Source organism: Carassius auratus, chromosome 26 (assembly GCF_003368295.1).
Source record: "Carassius auratus strain Wakin chromosome 26, ASM336829v1, whole genome shotgun sequence".
Classification (NCBI taxonomy): Eukaryota; Metazoa; Chordata; class Actinopteri; order Cypriniformes; family Cyprinidae; genus Carassius; species Carassius auratus.
The window spans coordinates 22,185,890-22,208,114 of record NC_039268.1 but is presented as its reverse complement, the minus strand read 5'-3'; the positions used below and the strand labels follow the sequence as shown (position 1 = coordinate 22,208,114).

Below are 22,225 nucleotides of genomic sequence, written 5' to 3'. Positions count from 1 at the left end.
ATTATACGCCAACGGTGACACTTCAAAAATGACAAAAAAACACTTCTTTTGATTTGTTTGTATGCCTGTAACTCAAATAGTATTAAAGATATCTTCGTACCCTTTTAGATTCTGTCTCTTAACAAGCTTTCCTTTTTGTATCTTCATTTTAAAGGCCTTCATGGTTTAGTCCCAGAAATATGGAGATCTCAATATGGGTCCATGAGTAAACTGGACAAATGTACACTTTCAGTGGTCAAAAACCAAATCTGGGTCACTCTGCATACAACAGCTACTTGTATGCAGTTTCCTTTAATGAGTAATATCTGAAGAACAGAAAGTGTTAAAACTAGAAATGCATCTTGGTATTTCCTATCAACACAACTGAATAGACCATAACTGTTTGATTGCCACAAATGTTCATTTTCTAAGGTTTGCATGTCTCTAACACTTAACATATTGCAGATATTTTAAAAGTCAACAATAAATAATTTGTTGTGAATTCACTTCTGCAACACTACAGTACATGGGACAAGCAGTTTGGAGAATGGATGGATGCTTTAAAAAAAAAGCCAAGGTGCATCACTGGGTGATCCTTTTTATTAAACCCTTTTTTTTTTTTTTTTTACTTCACGGATTACACTACCTTTCTCCTCCCATTTTGCCCTCCCTTTTTTCTCTCACAGTCAGTCCTGCTTTCTAAAAGTGTAGATAAGAGTGCATCTCCCCAGCGGCTCCTGAATTAGATGTTTCTGCTCGAGTGGTGGGCGCAGATTTCCAAAAGGGTGTGAAACACTGAGTGAAGTGGCCTGCCCAGCTTACCTCAGCACGTTCTGGCCAACGACCAAACACAAGAGCCTTCTATACTACTGCCAAAATCATCCACTGCTTTTCTGTGTCTAGGCCAGTCTACAGTCACTACCTCATTCTAATACCTTGTTTTGAAGCATATTATTATATACCATAAATAAATCAAAGGTATTGCATCTTTTACCATAATACAGCACTGCTTTATACATTTTTTTGCAAAGGGACTTTATCAGTTAAACGCTGCCTATACAAAGAACCAGAGCAGCTCTGGCTTATTTCTAAACAATGAAAATGTTTAATTTCTTAATTTTATGTTTTCAAATACACCACAAGTCATTTGCTTGTGACAGAGTGAAGCCATTGTGATAAATCGCAGTGCACTGGTTTAATATGAATTCAATCACCCAGATCTAGAGAAATGAAAAGAAACAGAGACAGATGGAGCAACTAAGAAACAGAAGAAAAAGTGATGAAACTCCGGAAAGAAAGTGTGCTCGAGATCAGACGGTGCAGTAGAAGTTACATAACTACAGCGGAGACAGAACAAGAGAGAGAGAAAATGAAACCCATATATCAGATATGACATAAGAACACAAGAAATGCATTAGATCCTAATCATCACACTTTAATGGCAACTGCAGCCAGATTGATGCATTCATGATTGTTCAAGATAGATTTGATTTGTAAACAAAACATTATTTTAAGTTCCTTTTGATAAATTATTGATGAAAAACTGTTTACCACGATTTGTACACAAATTGAACTGAAAAAATGTTTGTAGTACTTGTAGGACACTTCTATGGTGCTTTTATGTCTTTTTGAAGCTTTAGTCCTGTTGTACTGTAATTACACTTCAAACAGCATCCAACAAATTTTCTTTTTCTTCTTTTGGGTTGTAGAAAAAAACAGCCATAAGGGATTGTAAAGGCAAGAGAGTGAGTAAATCATGACAAAAACATTTCATTATTGGCAAACATTACACAGCCGTTCTAAATACTCTGGAGAGAAAGCACAAAGCTCGGTGATACTGCAGCATGCCAAAAATAGTCACATTTCAGATGCTGCACACTAAAATATCTCCTGAGCTGCTTTTTCCCCCCATACTCTGATGTGCAGTTGTGTACATATTTCTGTCTTTCAATCTGTACAAATTGATAAATAAATAAAATATATTTTGCCTTTATTGTGATAGGACAAGAACAGAGCTTACGGCAAACAAAGTGGGAGAGAGTGAGTGGGCAGGATCGGGAAAAGTCCTCAAGTTGGGATTCAAAGTACGCGGGACACCCTTAGCGCAATATCGCTGTATTTTAGCGCTTAGTGTTGCTTTTGTCAACGAAAATTATGACCAAATATCTTCGTCAACTAACCTTTATCACATGACGAAAACGAGACACAATGTAAATACTGGTCATGTGACGATGACTATAATTAAATGTACTGTATAATGCAATATTGTTGACGAACAAAAACAAGACTAAATTTGGTTTACATAACAAAAAACAACTAAACGAAACGTTATAACATTATTTCATGTCGTTTAGTCACGTTATTATTATGTTCCTATGAACTGTTTCTTACTTCAGGGCTGCATCAGGTCGCACTGCACAGACGCAGACGACATCACTTCCTCAAGCCTCACTCGCGGCATTATTCAGAAGACGACAACAAACAAAGTTAAGTCTGACACAGAGAAAGAGACCGATGTGTGTCCTTCTAACATGTTTGGTTGGTAAAAGAAATGTTGTAAATTGAAATCAGAGCATCTTCCGTGTCAGGAATGGATGTATTCTTGAGTCTATAAGGTAACAATAATATAATAAGATAACCTTCTTTGAAATGGGTTTGGCTAAAAGAAAATGTTGGTTTCATCTATAATAATAGATACCTATACTATATAGACTGGGTTAAATAGAATTGCATTACTAAAAAGAGACTAAAATGCAATTTTCATTGACTAAAACTAAATGTCATCAGTTTTCGTCGACTAAAACTAGAAGAAAACAGTCATGGATAATTCTGAATAAAGACTAAAATGCTCAGACATTTAGTTGACTGACTCTAAAAAGAGTATGAACGTGACTAAAACTAAAAAAAACTAAATGACATTTTCAAACAAAGACTAGACTAAAACTAATATTTAAATAAGCCGCCAGAAACAACACTAGTTAGCGCACTGCCCACAAGGCCATTGGCACCGACATATATAAAGTTTTTTTAATTGTAATCTTAAAACTGTTTGAAGTTTTAGGGTTCAGTAACTTAAACAACTTAAACACAAACACTGCAGCACACCTGTGAACAGTTTTCAACACTGATAATAATAACAAATGTTTTATATGACCACATGACGCTGAAGACTGGAGTAATGATGCCGGAAATTCAGATTTGAACAAAAGGAATAAATTACATTTTAAAATACAGAAAACAGAATGTTTTTTTTATTGTAATATTGTTTCAAAATATTACTGTTTTCGCTGTATGTTTTGATCAAATAAATCAAGTAAATAAACGTATTTTAAAAACAAACAAAAAATCTTGCCGATCCAAATTTTTGAACAGAAGTGTAATACTATTTCTACTGGCAGTTCAGTTAACCATGTGAATACACTGTTGTAAATGTGACTGAATAAGTGCAAGTACTACACAAAAAAAAAGGCTGTTGAGCAGGAGTTGAGAAGGTCCCACTGGGTGCTCTCGGTCTGGTGCTTATATAACCGCCATGCTGTTCACTCACTCTCCCACACATCTCTGCTGCATTGTTTAAAAGTGTGGTAAATGTCACCATCATTGAAAACTGGAAGAAGGGAGGTTGAGGAGTGACAGGTGAAGTATGTGTTCCTTTCAGTGAAGCATACATGTTTGTACTCTTACTCTGAAGAGCGCCGGCTCACTCATGCTGTCAAACAGAACACGCAAGCCAGTCTACTTGGCTGGAAGTGGTTGACATTCAAATGATGGTTTATATTATACTATATCTACCTAATCAGCAGTCAACAATGATTCACAATGATTCAATTACACATCTCTTTTTAAATAAAAAAAGCCGCAAATTTTCCATCCTCTCCAAGCCTTTATGAGCTTCATTCTTCTGCTGAAGGAGATATTTTGAAAAATGCTGGTACCCAAATGAATGCCAGTTGCCATTCAATTTCTCAAGTATGTTTTCTTTTGTGTTAAACAGAAGACAGGAACTCTTACAGGTTTGGAACAACTTGAATAATGCATTAATTTTTATTTTTCATTTTAAATATCGACACAGATAACATTCACTACAGCTTTTCAGACGTCACACTAACTCACTTGCGACGTGTTGTACTCACCGACAGCATCAGATATTTCAGGTATAACAGAGATATTCTCATCTGTTCTCACCTTTTTTATGGCTAAAATTAGCTCTCGTCACAGTTATGCAAAGCTTCCAATGAAACGGTTCATCATTACTTCAACAGCTCGTCTGTACGCCGCTGTCAGAGCAAATCCTCAGAGGAGCGACTGCTCTATTTTACAACAGCAGACAGTGAAAGCATTGTTACACGTAGCTCATGCACATTCACATGGTATATTATAGATAAATTAATCAAATCATCTGGCCATTGGTTAGTTAAACCAAATATTAGGCTTTTATGGTTCTGGAAAGCTGTTGTAAACAGCATTTCAGGTCTTGTCCACAGTGGTCAAGAACTGCCCAATTAGATGTCCAGTAAGAGCATGGCAAAATCTGAAATCAATGACACCACAATAATATACAACAAAGTGGCAGCTGAAATGCAGCGCTCTCTACAATGCAGTGGGAACTTCGGTTACCAATAGGAACAAAACATATAGGCTGCTATGCATGAATGTTTTAAATTCAGCAACTATTGTATTTTTTCAAAATGCAAAAAGAAGGGATGTGCACTGCATAATTGCTACAACTACGCTTACTTTAACATCAATGGAAGCTTTACATTGCACAAAGGGTTCCTCATAGTGGAAAACAGCTCTTTACATGCTTAAAAATGTTCTTTGATTTTGTTCTTTGGGGAATCAAAACGGTTCTGCTATGGAAAAGTTCAAACCAAGAACAAAAGTTCAAACCACGACCTGTTAGCCAAAGTTGGCCAGCGATGACCTTAGATTTGCCCTGCCATGCCATATCACATGAGGTGGGAAGAAACATGGGAATAAAACATGCTGTTGAAGCATATTTTAATTTCTAATTTATATTTGTATTTTATTTTAACTACCTTTTTTTTATTCTTTTTATTTTCAAATTATTATTTTTTTTTCCAATATAATACATTTTAATATAATATAGCTACCTATGATGCAACACTTTTGGCCTTTGGCCCTCAAACAAGTTTTTTTTTTTTTTTTAAAGGTGTCATTGGATTGCCCACAAAGTAGGTACGGCTCTATAGGCTCTTCATGAAATATCCGTAACATACTTTGGTTAAAATTCCTCAATGGTCATGTAAAATGAAGATTAGAGATAGAATAAGATAGAATCCTCTTATTAAACAAACACTCAAATGTGTATTTTAAAGCAAAATATCCACATATTTGCCAGAAAACACAATGGTTTTGCCCATAGTGACCTGCATTAAAACAACAAATATCTTTACAAATCCACATAATGATGAGTACTGATGAAATACAGAAAGACAGCTTTCAAACATTCTGATGCAGTTCCATCCTCACTCCCGTGGAGCCTTTCCTTTCCTCTTAAACTCATCAATTAGTCTCAGATTGCTCTGAGAGCATCACAGCAGGTGAAACTAAATAGGATCAAGAGGAGTTTCACACTACCAGAGGAGCTGACAGCAAGTGTTAGATATCTCATTCGTTATACTCCTCTTTATGAGATGGTCAGCAGGATATCTTCACACCAGAGCACTCCACACTGAAGATAAAACCAGAAGGGTGAAGTTTTAAGGAAAACTAGGTCGGTCATTTTCCTGATGCCCCACACATACCAAAACTACACAGAGCAGGACTTTGAATCTATTTAAAAACATGCCACATTTATGAAGTCCCTGGATTTGCTTTAAACACGACAGTCTGTCAGTGAAAAACATGCAGTGTTGCTACAGATATTAAAGCGTTTTGATTAACCGCATTTCTCAGATATGACGTAACAGCACCACTATTTGTTAAAAGATGTAACTAAACACTCTTATTTGTATAATGTTGACATATGCCTAATCTAGTTTAACTTTAAATCTTTTTTTGAAAAGCTTTGTGCTTTTGAACAAAATATGTTGATTGTTGCATATTACTTTTACCATTCCTACGTATGAAATTATGAAGTAGCTTGAGAAATAATACTACAGTGTGTATCTTAAACCATTACCACCTACTTTCTCTAAGGAGAACTTCAACCTAGCTACTTTTTTTGTAGAGTAGTGGCAAAGATAATTTCAAGAGTTAGTCATCTTGGAAACACAAACAGGTAGCAATAGTTTCTGCCCACTTTTATTTGCCTTCAGAAAAAAAGGCCATAAAAGCTATGTTTTCAGTAGTTTGTCCAATAATGGAAACCAGAACGAAGTTCAGTCTTCCAAAGACTTCCGATTAGTTTCTGAAAAACAAACCAGTGTATACTTCAGCTCATTGACAACATGTCTGCTTGCACATGCACGAGCTATATGCTAGCATGCTAACTGGCACACTCACAGTAAGTGTGCGGCTGATGGCAGGGTGAGGATTAGCGGGTGAATGGGTGGATTTAGCAGTGACAGAACTCTTCTATTAATCCCTGTATTACCACGCCAGTCTCATCTCATTTCTGTGGCCTGATCGGCCTCCCTCCATCTCTCTCTCTTCACAAACACAACTGCACCGACTCTAGTCTGCAGCCATCTCATATTTTATCTCTGCCTCCTCCACCTGTCCTACTGAGATTTTTCATTACGCTGTAATTTTTACCTAACATGTTTTTCCTAGACTACACAGCATATGTCTCTCTTATCTTTTTGGATTACTATAATTCACTTTATCTTTCTCAAATAATAAACAGTTTATCCTCTTTTTATGCTGTCTATTGTGCATAACTATTGTAAATTTTAAGACTGTGTCTAAATAAATAATATGCATCCAAATAGCAAAAGATTTATTGTACTTGCAAAACATGATGTGACGAAGCAAGGGTTAGTGTTCTTACTTTCAACTGAAACAAAAACTATTAAAATAATTTTAAGTTAATGAAATTAACCTGAAGAAAAAAATATATAAATAGAAGAAAAATAAAAAAAAATATATAAAAATAAATAAATAAATAAAAGGGCTAATATTGCCTTGGCAAGTAACTGAAAAAAGTACCACTAAAAACAAATAAATTTTTTTTTTTTTCATTTAATAAAATAAAATAAAATAAAATAACTAAAAACTGAAAAAAAAGTAAGGCTGTTTAGAAATCCTTAAAAGCAGAAACTACTAAAATTACAAAAGCTCATGAAAAAATAAATACTAAAACTATCAAAAATATAAAATTAAAACTGAAAATATAAAAATAAAAAGGTATGTCAAATATTAAAAAAGTAGTATGTAGATAATAAATAATGTAGTAACATATAAATAATACGAAAATTATCTTTCAATTAGTGTCTGGCCCAAGTCTGGAAGCTAGATATGATCATATAGATATATGGCTCCCTCCATGAATTTTTCACAATGACAAATGTCCATTGTTTTGTGGTCTGAATCCCTGCTGAACTAATCCAGATTTGGCTCAAATCCAACCAACAAATCGCTCTCAATCACTGAGAGTAGAGATTAGTCAAAGATTTCAACTATAAGCTAGCCATTAAGGAATTGGGGAAAGGATGAATACAACAGATCGTTTTCTCTATGAATTCAGTACGAGGTAAAGCCTTTCAAACAGCTGCTTTTTTATTTTTTGTCCAACATCACATGCAAAAGAAGACCACTGACGATGCTACAAAGTCCATTCCTGCGAACACAGAGTGTGCAACTGGAGCATGTTTATGTTCCTGTTTTCAAATTTGTCTGAGACTAAACAAATTTAACCCCACACTTTCACTGAATTTCATATTTACAAGCTGGGAAGTAATTTTGATATCAGCCAGGTGCACTCAAATCAAGAGGAGCACGAGGGCAATGTACATTTTCTACAAAATATAAAAAATAAGTTCTACTTCTATAAAATGATATAAAGAATGTACATCAGGTGTGTTTTTTTGTTTTTTTATGTTTTCAGTTTGGGAAGGTGCTAGTGTTGCTTTCGTCAACGAAAATTATGACAACCTTCAATGAATATTTATCAAATAACGAAAACGAGACGAGATGCAAGGTAAATGCTGGTCATGTGATGAATTAGTAAGTAAGTAAGTAAGTAAAATTTATTTATATAGCACCTTTCACAGACAAGAAGTCACAAAGTGCTTTACAGTCTGTTAATAAAAAGGATCAAACATGCATACAATAAATCTACCATAACACAACACACAGAAACACTCTTCACAAACATGAAATGACAAGTAAACCACTGCTGTTAAATAAAAGCGAGTCCAAAAAGATGCGTCTTCATGTGTTTTTTAAAAGAATTGACAGAACCCATAGTTCTCAGGGCTAATGGAAGTGAGTTCCAAAGCCTCGGTGCCACAGTACAAAAAGCACGATCACCTACAGACTTTATATGACTGTTAAAACATATGGCTCTTTCCAGAAAGACACCTAGATTTCTTATTTCACTACAATCTGAAGTGGCTGAAACCCCCAAAACCTGCTTAATCCTAGGTATAATATTGTCAGGAAAAAAGATCATCATTTCAGTTTTATCCTTATTAAGTTGCAAAAAATTGTTTGCCATCCATTTATTAATGGAGACTAAACAATCCTGTAGAACTGACAGTTTATCTAGACTATCAGGTCTAAACGAGATAAATAACTGAATGTCATCTGCATATGAATGATAAGATATTATTTTAAAACTATTAATAATCTGTCCAAGAGGAAGCATATACAAGATACAACATAGGGCCCAGCACAGAACCTTGTGGCACACCACAGGACAAAAGTACAGAATCGGACATAAAGGATCCAACAGATACTGAAAAAGACCTATCAGACAGATAAGATGAAAACCAATCCAGAGCCGAGCCAAATTAAATGTATAATGCAATTTTGTTGACGAATAAAAACGAGACTAAATGTGGTTTACAAAATAAAACCTATGCTAAAATGTATTTTCATTTTCGTTGCCCAATACGAGATGAAACGAAATGTTATAACGTTATTACATCTGGTTGAGTCAATAGTCACATTATTATTTTGCAGTATTTCTGTTTCTCGTGTCTCACTTCAGGGCTGCATCAGATCGCACTGTGCAGACGCAGGCGATGTCACTTCCTCAAGCCTCACTCGCGGCATTACTTAGAAGACGACAACAAACAAAGTTAAGTCTGAACGTATGAGTATGAACGTGACTAAAACTAATAAAAACTAAAATGACACTGAGACTAGACTAAAACTCAAATTAAAACAGGCCACCAAAAACAAAACTAGAAGGTGCTGTAAATTTTAAACATAATTCATTGTAATTGTACAATGCTGTCGGATTTTTGTTATTTGAGAAGTTCAACTGGAAATTACAACATCATTAATAAAAAAAAATTCAACACGACTTTAACGCAGTGAATCCATGTTAAGGAATCTGACTGTTTTGGTCTACCAACCTATAATAAACAATATAACCAAAATCATATGTTGCCTATGCAACTAACTGAAAAAAGTTAGTATCAAAATTTATAAAACTTGGTTATAAGATACAATATAAAAATTAGCTATAAGTTATGAAGACAAAAACAACAAAACTAATAAGAATGACAATGACTTAACAAAATAGATAAAAACTTAGACAAAAATTAAAATAAAGTAAAAATAAATACTATAATGTTACATAAATAATAATAATAAAAAAATCAAATTAATACTAAAATGACACAAAATGTAGTGGGTGGTTGAGGTGGTTTCAGAAGAGTCTCTGGCCCAAGTCTTTATGATACTCTGGAAACTAGATGATTATATAAATCTATGTAAGTTATGTTGCTCGCAAGGTAAATGTTCATTATTGTAATTTCATTATGGTCGCGCACCATTAGAATTCACATTTTCCTGTTGATTATGTTTCAGCCATAATCCATCAAATCTAGAAATTAAAACCTTTCAAACAATTGAACAAGTAACCATAAACCTTACCCCTCCATCTGTCCAGTTAGTATGGTCCATACAACTTCAACTGCTGGGCACTGGACCGCGCCAACATGCCTACAGTAATGGGGAGGGTGATATCTGTCTGTGGCGCCGACGCCTGTGGCTGTTACTCTGCCAGGAACAGTCAGCTCACCTAAGATGCATTAGCTAATGATCTTACATCCTGCCCCCTCCTCCAAGCACTTCCTCCCGAAGCTGTTCAGGCAGCGGATGACTGACTCAGCGCTCCCGGTCTGAGGCGGCACGGCTAAATCCTGCCTAATGCCTCTACTGAGAGGCCTTACCTTTGAACTTAGAGCACTCAGGCACAACACTACAACACACAACGCTAAATGATCATCAATATACAGGCTTCAGTATATGCATATTTCTTCTGCTTTATATATTGAATATTTTGATCGACAATTAAGTCACTGATATTACAATTTAAATAAAATTAAATAAACACGTACATAAAATCAAATTATAAAAACTATTAAAATTAAAAACCTAACTTAACTTAACCTAATTTAACTCAACCTAATGTAAGCTAACGTAATGTAACGTAACCTAACCTAACCTAACCATGGAGAACATAATTAGAAGAAATTGCACTAAATTGAATGTGTATTTGTAGAGGACTTCAAATCTTAAAAGTATATAAAAACTGTGCTTGTAGATAATATAATACTAAGGAAATAAAAGGCCACTTGTGTACTTAAAGACACACTTGAGCGAACATTTTACATTTTATTTTGTACCAATTATTTTGTATCTGTATTTTGTATCTTTACAAATGTTTTATTCTATATCAGTTTTAATAATCTTGTCATGCTTTTTAAAAGTACACTTATTTTGATGTGTTGAACAACACAATGATAATAACTAGTCAGTCAGTGGATATGGCATGGAAAGTTAAAATATAATAATTGTACTAAATTGCTACTTCATTTCAATTACAAATTTAAACACAGCTTAAATGTTTGGTAACACTTTATTTTGAGGTGTCCTTGTTACACGTTACATGTACTTACCATCACGATAACAATTAATTATGCATAATTACATGCAAGCAACCCTAAGCCAAACCGAATCCTAACCATTCAATTAAGTAAATGTAGTTAATTAATTTGATTCAGTTCTTAAATGTATAATTACACTGTAACAAGGACACCTTAAAATAAAGTGTAACTAAATTTTTCACAGAAATGACAATGACACATTTTAGTTTACCATTAATGCTTGTTGTCAGTATAACGCAGTACACTTTAAACATATTTCAATAAAAATTGAATTGTGAAATTACATACAAAAGATCTACTTAAGTCCTACTTATGTGGGTCAAAAACACTCTTAAGTTATTTTGACAGCTTTTAATATAACATGAAACTATAACACATTTTCCTGTTACCGTGTCATATTACAGCAACGAGAGCAATCACTGTATAGTTATTCATATAAGCTCAGCTTAAAACTACACAGCAAAACAGCTACTGATGCTTTTAGCGTCATATTTTCCGTCTGCATTTACATTTCTCAGGTCAAGTGTAGATAAGCTTGAGATTTAGGAGCAAACATTCCCTCAAAGCAGACTAGCCCCCGCACAGCAACACCTCGTATCATTTCACTGTTTATTTATACAGCGTTGAGGGTGACGCTATTTATAGATGAGCCAGCACATCCCGGCCACTCAGATGCCAAAGCACTGACCCATATCTGAGACAGGTTTCTGCATGCCAGCTGGCGTTCACAGCCAAACAATAGACTAATGTAGCATGTTCACACGCTTCCTAGTAGTACTAATGTCCGTTTATTCATGCATACTGTTATCATGAGTGACCATACTGCCTGCTTAGCAACTCGTTTGTAAGATCTTTACAGTTTCTATCTGCTGATACAACAAAACCTCAGAGTAACTGTGAATTAGCAAAAGACAAAGAATGAGAATAGTGGGCAAAAATACAACTTTAATATTTCAGTTGCGGGATTATAGTAAACTAAAGCTAAAACCAGTAAATAACTGAAACCATTAATTTAACTGTCACTCACGTTTTTTGAACATAGACTTTATAGTGCACGTTCCAAACTTAAATTTGTATAATTCATGAATGAAAACATTTTGTAACATGATATTGATGTGCCATTTATATGGTAATGCAATGTCTGATTTTAAAATAATTTTAATTAACAAAGGTCAGAACTCCTGTTATAATGTAGATTTTTGAGGGTTCACTCTTTTCATAAATTTATTACTTTTCCTACATCATTTTTAAAGGGGGGGTGAAATGCTCGTTTTCACTCAATATCCTGTTAATCTTGAGTACCTATAGAGTAGTACTGCATCCTTCATAACTCCAAAAAGTCTTTAGTTTTATTATATTCATAAGAGAAAGATAGTCTGTACCGATTTTTCTCGGAAAAACACGACCGACTGGAGGCGTGACGTGTGGGCGGAGCTAAAGAATCACGAGCGTCAGTAGGCTTTTGCGTTGAGAGCATGTGGAAGCTATGACATTACCTTGAGGAAAAAAAACCATCATCCAAAACAAACCATGGCTTACAGTCAGATTCAGCCGTTTATTTATGATCCAGAATCAGATCCCGAGGCTAAAACTGAACGAGAGCAGCAGCAGCAACGACTCGCTCCGAGCGGGGCTCGAACCCGAGTCTCCGGCATGGGAGGGGACGCACTAACAAGGAGGCAGAGATATTTGAAGCATTTTTACTCATCGCCTGCGTTTCGAACACACGATCGTGACCCTTTTTCGTTGGGATTGCATCATCCTTAAGAAATAAACGATACGCAAATCCGTCGTCAAACTGGGCCTTGTTTGTAAAACAAGCATTTTCGAAATGCAGGGAACAAACACAAACACTTGCACAACTCCGTTGATGCTCTGTAAAAATAAACTCCATCCACTGGTCCCTTAATGCTGTTTTTTCTTTGGTAATCTGTGCAGGGTTGTCTTGCCCTGGCAACCAAAAACACACTCCTTTTGTGACATTTCGCGACGCTCTCGCTCTGATCAGTGATTGTCTGTGCACAGCCTTGTGACAAACCGGAAGGAGTATTTTTGGAACAAAAATACTCCTTCAAACGTACAACTTAATTTTTGAAACTTTGTCCATATTTAGCATGGGAATCCAACTCTTTAACAGTGTAACTCAGTATCCATGAAATAGCATTTCACCCCCCCTTTAACAAAAAGCATTGGTAAAATATATTTTTGGGAGTCTTAGACCTTTCCAATGATATATAGTTTGTCAAGATTAGATTAGATTTCATTGTAATATAGTGAAGTAAATGTAGGCGTCCCGTATGCAGGTCAGTGACAGTTAAAGGGTTAAATAAAAGCAAGTTTAAATGAAGAAAAATTAAAGATAAAAACATGAACTTATATTTTATCTAGTTGCCAATGCAACATTTATCATTTTTATTTAGTTTAACTTGATGCACTGAAATACTAAAGCTAAAACTGAAATAAAAATTATTAGAAAAAATTTAATAATAATAATAATAACAATAGAAAAAAAGATAAAAGCAAAACAAAATTACTAGAACTAAAGTTTTAATAAAAAAAAAGAAAATATAAAAATCTAAAATATTATAAAAAACTGTAACTGTCTTAATCTTAATTACACTAAAATAACACTGATCAGAAATCGAGAGAGAGTGAGAGAGAGAGAGATAAAAAAAGTCTTTAATTGTAACAAATAATCTCACATTTGTCCACCGGAGTTTAAAAAAAAAAGTCAAAAATGTCTCAAACTGTCCTCAGACTTGCCAAGAAAAGTCAGATACATTGCAGAGCACAGAGAAAACTTACAACACAGCAACAGACAAGACAGACCAGGTTACTTTATAAAACAAGGTCTGTAGCATCTCAGTTCAGCTGACATGCGAATCAATCATCTGTTCATCATATTTATTTAAAGCACAGAATCAGGAGGTATTTTATTTCAACCGCAGAAAGACATCAATACACAAAATTTTTCAAGTTTGTCTGATTTGTTTTTTGTACAAGGTGGAAGATTCTGTGTTATGATTGGTCAGATCGGCTGTCAATCAAGCTGTTTGTGAAGGGTCATTTGGCACATCTGGCAATCTGAGACAAAGCGCATACTTAACCCAAACATCCAAAGTCTAAGAGCTACTTCTGAGCAACAAAATTTCTCAAGGCTGACTAATTGTGCAAAAGCCATCTGGCTGTAGAATAATCCTAATAAATCAATAAAGGTTATCTAGGTTTATCAGACAAACATTTCAGCCCGTATTGACAAATAAGGCAGAGAAATACCACATCAGTGTGAGCGCACTGTTTGGATGAACAATAGGCCATGATGCATATTCTATTTACGGTACAGAGTGATGTAAGTTGTGTCTAAGTGTGTGTGCGAGTATGCATGCTGCTCAAGGAAACACCAGGAAAGAGCCTTGACTTCTTCCTGCGATTGCTCTGTGCACAAAAACACATAGTCAAAAATAAAACACACAAATTAAGCTTACATGGTTTACACAATGCTGCAGGAACAATCACATACGTTCATCCCAGGATTCAACAGCAAACCTGATCATGTAAACATACAAATGCTCAAAATTAGAAACCAACTTACAATGCATTTGATGCAAGGAATGTCTAACTTACACACACTTTCATGGTGATGCAATCAAGACGCCCACCCAGTAAGCCAAACATACAAAAATGCATTTTACTCACAAATCATGTTTAGTATAATTGGGATACTTTTATAGCTTATACATAACATTGGTTTTGTAAATGTTTTTATTTTTTACAGCGACTTTCACGTCAGACAATCAGTAACATTTAAAATGTTTAGACTACATACACTGCATAAAACAATTTTAATAAAACAAATTCTATGCAATATGAAAAAATGTTTAGTGATTTCACACAGATTATGAATCTCTTTGCATATTTGCTTAAAATGGATGTTTCATGAAATGACAACAGAACAAAAAATATTTCAAGTTTGTGGATTTCATTTTATGTCCAATGACCTATTTTTACCTGCTTAAAGGGGTGGTTGATTGCGTTTTCTCTTTTTTAACATTAGTTAGTTTGTAATGTTGCTGTCTGAGCATAAACAATATCAGCAAAGCTGCGGCGCTGAAATTCAATGCAAATGGAGATATCGTCTTTTAAAATTATGTCAGTTTAATTCCTACAAAAACGGGACTTTCAAGCAACCCCATACAAATAACGTGATATTTAGCCCCTAAAATGCGAATTTTACCAAGACAACCATGCCAAAAAAAATAAAAAAACCTACATTTTAACCCCGGAGCACCAACTAGCGTTCGCATATCACCGCAGCAGCACATGGAGCCTCAAGTATCACCTAAATGCAAAACATATAGCAGCTAGCGTGGACTTTACACTTTATGTTGAACTATGTATTATTTTGTTGGTGCAACAGTTTATGTTGAACTCTTTATTGTTTTGGCCAAGGTTATTGAGAGTTGGACTTAGTATGTTATGGCAACAGAGAGATGTTTTCTAATAGTCAGTGTTTCCAATGTTCTGAATGTAATTGACAGTATTGTGTTTTACTTAAAAAACACTTTACAGAAGGTTCCAGCACATATAAGCTTCCTGAATTTCTGAAATGTACTATTTCTAAATTGTTTCTAAATATGCTATTGCTACACTTCATGGCAAAAATTGCACTGGTCTGCTAGACTTGGTTGAACAAAAATAAACAATATTTTGTTGCTTAAGCTTATGTATTCAGTCATTATTCAATGGTATACTATAAATCCATGTGAAAAAAAATTACTTCTCACTGTTCTCAGGTCAAATATTTATCTGCGATTAAAATGCGATTAATTTCGATTAATTAATTACAAAGCCTCTAATTAATTAGATTTTTTTTTTTAATCGAGTCCCGGCCCTAATTTAATAGTATTAAATATAATAGTTTATATTTATAATTACTATAATAAGTAGCCTACATAGTATGTACATGAGGAACAGGACTGTAAAATAAAGTGCTACCATAATATCTTACAGACCCCAACCCTTTGAATGGTAGACTGTATCAGTACTAAAAGCCAATAATAAGCACTATAAATGTGTGGCAGAGAAGCACCTGTCTAGATGCCCCACATGGATTCTGCAAGATAATAAGGTAAGTCAGGTCATGCTCATGAAACTCTGGCAGGCTTAGTTGGTTTCACCTTACATGACTTTGACAAAACACTTGACAAAGAACTGATGAATGATGGAATTCAAATTGTTCACATTGTTCCTGGGGCTCAGTGGTAGCGCATTGCATTAGCAGCGCAAAAGGTTGTAGGTTCGATTCCCAGGAAATATGCTAGGTAAAAAATGTTAGCCTGAATGCACTGTAAGTTGCTTTGGATAAAAGAGTATGCTAAATGTTTAAATTTAAAATGAGTTGAAATCCCTTCCTCACATGGTTAATTTGATCTATCTGTCAGAACTTACTACAATATTTCAAGGCCTTTTAGCAACTCTTAAAACCTGTTCCCAACTGTAAATGTTTCATCAAATGTGCATGCTATACCAAAAAAAAAAAATAATAATAAAAATAATCTTTTATTAAAACATCCTCTAAAACAGCCTTCCTTTTCCACTCACGAAGGCCTGAAGGACCTTACATTTTATTATTATCATGCTGTTTCAGTTGAACATTCACCATATTACAGAAGTAAAATTGCTTGTGATTGACTTAATAGTAGGTTGACTTTATCTAAAGTGCATAATCAACTGTAACTTTAAAATAACATTACATGTTCAATTCCTCATGAATAGATGCCAGTCTCTCAGTGGAGGGATACGAAGTAAATATGCAGAATGCAAATACCCATATCCTTGCTAATCTAGTCAGAAACTAAACACATTATGGGTTTACTTGATCATTAGGCCTATACCATCTCGACCACAGAGCTAATTGTGTCTACTCATGCAATACGAAAAGTAAACACGCCAATAAAGTACAATGAGTTGAGCCGAATTGATTCCTGTAGACCATTATTGAAAGCTTCTATTGTCCGTCCATCTCTACAGCCCTCTCAAACCATATATTACTGTCCAATGAGGTCAGACTCTATCAGTCTCCACCTTATGCTTCTGCTGTTCATCCAAAACTGTCTGATCCGATGTCTAATAACATCTCTACCCACAGAGATGAATCCATACTTAGATGATTTGATCAAACATTGCAAGGCCCAGACGGACTTTTTGCATTGTAGAGCTAAACTAAACAATTAAATCTGAAGTTTAGCTATTTTATGAGTCCAAAAGAACACTGGGAATTTCATGCAAAGCAGACTGTATTCACAACACCTGAGCGGCTCTCAGAAATGAATCTGAATGGATATCCAACCAATTGAGCTTGTTAAGAAAGGCGAATATTGGATTGAACGAGAACCAGGCCATCCTGAAACTGAGTCTAGGCGAGGCATTAATGACTGAGCCACCAGCTTTAACTGTGTCATTTAATCCACAGATCACATAGATGGTCTAAATAGTCCTGAAGTGGGAATTTGGAGCTGCTCTTCAAAGCAAAGCTTCATATGACCTCATTACTTGTGATGAAAACTAGTCTTGGAAACTTTCGGCTAGGCGTGTCTGAATGACTTTTTTAGACATTTTGCCCACAACACAACTAAAAATGCATGTTATCTGATTGGACAACCAGAACTCACAATGTAAAACCAAAGGAATAGAAGAATCCAGAGCATGTGGCATTTATCGCCTCACAATTCAGATCTGCTGTACACTTAACCAAAACGGTTTTCTTTACAGCCAGATGTCTTTAGAAATGTAATTTTGGTTTTTAATAGAACTCAGTAACCCTACAACTGACCTGAAAACCTATAAATAACCACCAAAAACTGTAAAGAACCATTTAGACACAACTCAAGCACCCTACACAGCAAATATTGTTTTAGAAGAGTTTTCTTCAAGAATACTAAGAACCGCTGAAGTGCATATATTTGTGCCTACTGTATAAAATACAAATGTAAATTTGATGTAGGCTATAAAAACAAAGTCTGAATCAACACTCTAAATAAATGATGCTGGTTATTACACATTTGTATACTGTATTTATTTTTAACCACAAAAATGCTCATAGCTATCAGTTTTGGCCAAAATCCCAAATGAAATCTCAAATGAAGTCAAATTAATCTGATGTGTATGCGAGGTAGCGATTTACTCTAAATATGCAAGAGCTCTCAACATAACACGGTATATTTTGTCACTTTAAATTGATTCATGCATATGCACACATGAAGTCCTGAAACATTTAAGGGCCCAAATTCCCCAACCTTAAAGCAACAGCAAACACAACATATTTAAATAGATTATATAATATGCATGCTTTTGTTTCCATATTCTAAGGAACAGGTGCTCATTATAATGAATTTACCATTGCATCAAAACAATGGATGTGCTACACTGGTAATCAATATTTTAGTAAACAAGTGCATGGAAAACAACCAGGTAGTAGGCTACTTACTGTTACGGTCTTTTTGTGGCAAATGCATAATAACCAGTTCGATGCACCAGGAAACATAAATTTACTCCACATTTCAGACTTTAAAAGTGCCTTGAACTGAATGCAATAGAATTTGGCCCTCAAATGCTACAGGTTTCTGGGCGTCTTATTATTTGGGTTAAACAACATGAAATCTATAACCTGTGGCATTTGAAGGACCGATTATATGACATGCAATTCTAGACCTTTAAAGTAGTAGGCTACATATTGTACAACATTTTTATGTTATAAATGTAATATTCAAATCACGTAATTTGACTTTTTTTCATAAGAATAACTACCCAGCAATAATGTGCAGATTGTAACGCCAATTTGGTTTTTACTACAACATTAATGCATGTATTAATTTGCCAACTAATCCAAATTAAATGCACATATAGGTAAACACTGTCACTTACCGTCAAATAAAGGTGATGATGAATTGAGAGCTCAAATAAACACACGGGGATGCTCGGACCAGCTGATGTGCGCAGCTGAGGGCCTCTGTGAGGGTCCAGCGCACTTCTTCCTCCTAAACCATCCGTCTCAGCCCGACCGAACCTCTCCGAGCCCAGCCCAGAGGATATTTACTGCGCAGTGTGGGTCAGCGTCCACCCTGGATCCAGCCGCGTGCATCTCTAATTCATTTACAAAGAGCCCCAGATCCGCTCAGTGCCTACCTCAAACCCACTGAAAACACTCGTACCGCAACCAAAACACGCGCGTGGTCGGATGTACAGCTTCATCTAAACGCTCAAGAGATGCGTTTCGCTGAATGTTGCTTTGCATTTGTGTTGGTTTAATTCCACGGGCTTTGCGTCTGCTTTTGTTTTGAGCTTCCGCGCAGCGCACGAGAGGGAGGCGTCCACTCACACTGATGTGATGTTCGATTCGCCAACGAGTCAACCTTCTGAACCGGTTCCTTTGAATGATTCGTTCTAAACGGGTTGTTCACACACAACTGGTTCAAAGTCTTTAGCCGTTACGAATCTTTTCGTATGTAAGACTGAGAGAGTTAAGCTAAAGTTAAACAAAATAGTCGTCAAAGAGTAGTTACATAACATTAAATATATTTTACAAGTTGAGTAGTTCTGTTAACATGTAACGGTAGTCGGTAGCTTAAAAATACAACACGGTGAAATGCTAAAAACAACAGCGGCTAAAGACCGAAAATAAAATTGTGCATTGCAAGACAACATTCCGAGTAAATAGCGCCACCTTTAAAATAAGTTGTAGCTACACAACATTATATTAGACTATAAATGTAATTTAACTGAACAGTTAAAAAATAAATTGCCATTCGGTCTAGACACTAAAGCTGCTTTGTTTGGATACTTGTGGAAACAACTTGTTGAAACACTTCTGTGAAGACTCAAAGGATTCATTGGAGCGTTTGCTTGGAAACGGTTGATGGTAATGATTCAAGTGAACTGATTCAATAACGTGAACTGATTCATTTCTTATAGTCGGGGGTTAACAAGGGTGGAGACGAAAAAAACAAAAACAATTCGGTTTTATAATAGAACAGGTCGCCTAAAACTGTACCGACCAAAACAAGCAGATGTTTACTTCACAAGACATGATAGATGTAATTAATGGACTGGAGTGGTGTGAATTATTGTGATGTTTTTATCATCGTACTCTCATTCTGACGGCACCCATTCACTGCAGAGGAGCCACTGATGAACAGTTGATTATTTCTAAATTTCTCCAAATCTGTTCTCATTAAGAAACAAACTCGTCTACATATTGGATGACCTGAGGGCGAATATATTTTCAGCAAATTTTCATTTTAGTAAACTATTGAAAGCACTGTATTAAAATAAATACCCTTACAAAAAGTTAGCACAAGGCTGAATTACTTACAAAACAAAGTGTTAAGAAAAGTCAGTTTGGAGCTGAATACAGTATTGTTCAAAATAATAGCAGTACAATGTGACTAACCAGAATAATAAAGGTTTTTCGTATATTTTTTTATTGCTACGTGGCAAACAAGTTACCAGTAGGTTCAGTAGATTCTCAGAAAACAAATGAGACCCAGCATTCATGATATGCACGCTCTTAAGGCTGTGCAATTGGGCAATTAGTTGAATTAGTTGAAAGGGGTGTGTTCAAAAAAATAGCAGTGTGGCATTCAATCACTGAGGTCATCAATTTTGTGAAGAAACAGGTGTGAATCAGGTGGCCCCTATTTAAGGATGAAGCCAACACTTGTTGAACATGCATTTGAAAGCTGAGGAAAATGGGTCGTTCAAGACATTGTTCAGAAGAACAGCGTACTTTGATTAAAAAGTTGATTAGAGAGGGGAAAACCTATAAAGAGGTGCAAAAAATGATAGGCTGTTCAGCTAAAATGATCTCCAATGCCTTAAAATGGAGAGTAAAACCAGAGAGACGTGGAAGAAAACGGAAGACAACCATCAAAATGGATAGAAGAATAACCAGAATGGCAAAGGCTCAGCCAATGATCACCTCCAGGATGATCAAAGACAGTCTGGAGTTACCTGTAAGTACTGTGACAGTTAGAAGACGTCTGTGTGAAGCTAATCTATTTTCAAGAATCCCCCGCAAAGTCCCTCTGTTAAAAAAAAGGCATGTGCAGAAGAGGTTACAATTTGCCAAAGAACACATCAACTGGCCTAAAGCGAAATGGAGGAACATTTTGTGGACTGATGAGAGTAAAATTGTTCTTATTGGGTCCAAGGGCCACAGGCAGTTTGTGAGACGACCCCCAAACTCTGAATTCAAGCCACAGTACACAGTGAAGACAGTGAAGCATGGAGGTGCAAGCATCATGATATGGGCATGTTTCTCCTACTATGGTGTTGGGCCTATTTATCGCATACCAGGGATCATGGATCAGTTTGCATATGTTAAAATACTTGAAGAGGTCATGTTGCCCTATGCTGAAGAGGACATGCCCTTGAAATGGTTGTTTCAACAAGACAATGACCCAAAACACACTAGTAAACGGGCAAAGTCTTGGTTCCAAACCAACAAAATTAATGTTATGGAGTGGCCAGCCCAATCTCCAGACCTTAATCCAATTGAGAACTTGTGGGGTGATATCAAAAATGCTGTTTGAAGCAAAACCAAGAAATGTGAATGAATTGTGGAATGTTGTTAAAGAATCATGGAGTGGAATAACAGCTGAGAGGTGCCACAAGTTGGTTGACTCCATGCCACACAGATGTCAAGCAGTTTTAAAAAACTGTGGTCATACAACTAAATATTAGTTTAGTGATTCACAGGATTGCTAAATCCCAGAAAAAAAAAAACGTTTGTACAAAATAGTTTTGAGTTTGTACAGTCAAAGGTAGACACTGCTATTTTTTGAACACACCCCTTTCAACTAATTGCCCAATTGCACAGCCTTAAGAGCGTGCATATCATGAATGCTGGGTCTTGTTTGTTTTCTGACAATCTACTGAACCTACTGGTAACTTGTTTGCCACGTAGCAATAAAAAATATACTAAAAACCTTGATTATTCTGGTTAGTCACATTGTACTGCTATTATTTTGAACAATACTGTAAATCTCCATATTAGGTGTTTCCATAAAGCTTAGCTTTCCTATATACGTTACTTAACAGCACATAAACTCAAACTCCAGCTACAGGATTCCAATAAAATCATATTTTATACTATTTATCCAAAAAAGGTGACAATTGTATTGTACTTTAAATTCTTTGATTTAGTTTTTCTTGAATTGAAA

At 35.5% G+C, this 22,225-nt stretch overlaps 1 protein-coding gene across 3 annotated transcripts in view; it reads right to left on the bottom strand.

Moving 5' to 3' along the window:
• The window catches only part of hecw2b (HECT, C2 and WW domain containing E3 ubiquitin protein ligase 2b), a 52,388-nt gene extending 32,987 nt beyond the window's left edge, over positions 1 to 19,401 (bottom strand). For 2 of the 3 annotated variants that reach the window (XM_026204805.1, XM_026204807.1), the window contains exon 1: positions 18,930 to 19,401. The gene's annotated coding sequence lies outside the window, so the exon portion shown is untranslated. Of the gene's footprint in view, positions 1 to 9,990; positions 10,155 to 18,929 lie in introns of those variants that run through there. The other variant, XM_026204806.1, reaches the window with a different exon arrangement.
• Between the last annotated feature and the right edge of the window lie 2,824 nt (positions 19,402 to 22,225).